The 1,977-nt window shown below is 29.0% G+C and overlaps 1 protein-coding gene across 1 annotated transcript in view; it reads left to right on the forward strand.

Annotated features, from left to right (window-relative positions):
- The window catches only part of LOC111684469 (proton channel OtopLc), a 24,273-nt gene that overhangs the window by 8,303 nt on the left and 13,993 nt on the right, over nt 1-1,977 (forward strand). The gene's annotated exons all lie outside the window — the stretch shown is intronic.

Below are 1,977 nucleotides of genomic sequence, written 5' to 3' on the forward strand. Positions count from 1 at the left end.
AGAACTGAACTAGAACTGAACTAGAACTGAACTAGAACTGAACTAGAACTGAACTAGAACTGAATTAGAACTAAACTAAAACTGAACTAGAACTGAACTAGAACTGAATTAAAACTGCACTAAAAATGAAATTTTTTTTGGGTGTTACAGACATATTACCCTTGATTGGGTAAATAATAATAGCTTTTGAGCCAATTCAACTCAATTTTGATTAAAATTTAATAAAAATTCTATTTAACTGAAAATTTAAGTAATCAAAATATTCATTATTTGCTCAATAACAGCGGAATTAACAGTTCATTTTTAAAAACCCAGTTTTAGCATGTAAGCAGTCAAAACTTTATGTTTATATTTCTTTTTTTTTACAACTCTAATATATAATGTCTGTGATCTTTAAATCTCTATACTGAAATTTGGCTATAATTTTTTTTCTATAAAAATAACAACAAAATTCAGTTAAATCCTCCTTTTAAAGCTTAATATTTTGCCAAAATATAATTTCCTCCCAAACAAAAAATTGCCACAATTTTCATTATTGTTTTGTTATACAAGTAACACTAAAGGATCAAAAAAATCCTGCTAAGGGATTTTACAAAAGGGTCATTTATAAATTCAATTTTAAAAGAAACAATAATTTCCAATAATCGTATCGCATACAGTTACATTGTTAAATACAAAAGAGTTGATTTTTGCATGTGTGCAACTATTAACAATGCAATTATCGTTGGCCAAACAGCAGCTATAGTAGCAACAACGCCAAACATCCAGTGACAGCCAATGACAAAAGTGCAACAATTTGTCTGCATGTAGACTTTCATATGGTTTGTTGTGATAACATTTTTGCAATTTTACATCATTTTGCTTCTGTTGCTGCTGATGTTGCTGTTGTTGTTGATTGTCTTTTTCCTTACACTTGAATAGTTTTTCAAAGGGAAACACTGCTACAAACAACCTTTTTGTATAGACTGACCACGAAAAGTAATAAAGTGATAGAGTTACATGTATCAATGTGTTTGTGGACAGAAACAAAACTGAAAAAAATCATATTTAAATACAATTTAATTAATTTTTTTATTATTTTTTAAACAAATTTATGAATAAAGGTATTCAGTAAATAAGGATATTACTGTCAAAAATTTACAAATACCCTAAAATTGACAAGAATAAATACTAAAACTAACAACCATTAATGAATGAATTAATAATTTGTATAGATTTCTAGGACAATACTTAAGTACTTTATATTGTTCATCCCAATGACAAGTAACTAAATATCTCATCCATTAAGTGTAGCGTATAACCATTAAAAAACCCCGATCATCTACATGAACACCTACACTTAAAACGCGATTATGCATAAAGAATTGACCAGTTATGTTCGTTCATTCATAATACAAACACACTTATAAATATATTAAACATATACAAAGACACTAGTATTTTCCACAAAAAAAAAAATAAAAAAATACATACAAACATAAGCGCTTATAACTGCCTGAGTAGCTGCTATAATATTAATATTGTAACTATTCAACTGGACACTAATATGATTGTCAAGCAAATATTTGACGCTTAAATTGTTCGAACGCGAAAAAGGTTGAACCCAACAAACCAATTTGTGCTTTATATCACACACATACATGAGTACACACAAACGCTTTGAACTTGCTTCCCTCCGCACGCGTTTGTTACACTGGCTTATTACAAAATTTACCGCTTTATATAAAACAGCTACTGGATGTTAAAAGGTCTATAAATGAACTTAACACTCATACTGTGAATATTTGTGTTTTCATACAAACACACATAAACATAAAAACAACTACAAATGACAAAATGACCAATGCACAGTGGTCCTAATGGAACAGGAATTGAATTAGATCTGAACTAGAACTGAACTAGAACTGAACTAGAACTGAACTAGAACTGAACTAGAACTGAACTAGAACTGAACTAGAACTGAACTAGAACTGAACT

This window comes from Lucilia cuprina, chromosome 3 (genome assembly GCF_022045245.1).
Source record: "Lucilia cuprina isolate Lc7/37 chromosome 3, ASM2204524v1, whole genome shotgun sequence".
In the NCBI taxonomy this organism is placed as follows: domain Eukaryota; kingdom Metazoa; phylum Arthropoda; class Insecta; order Diptera; family Calliphoridae; genus Lucilia; species Lucilia cuprina.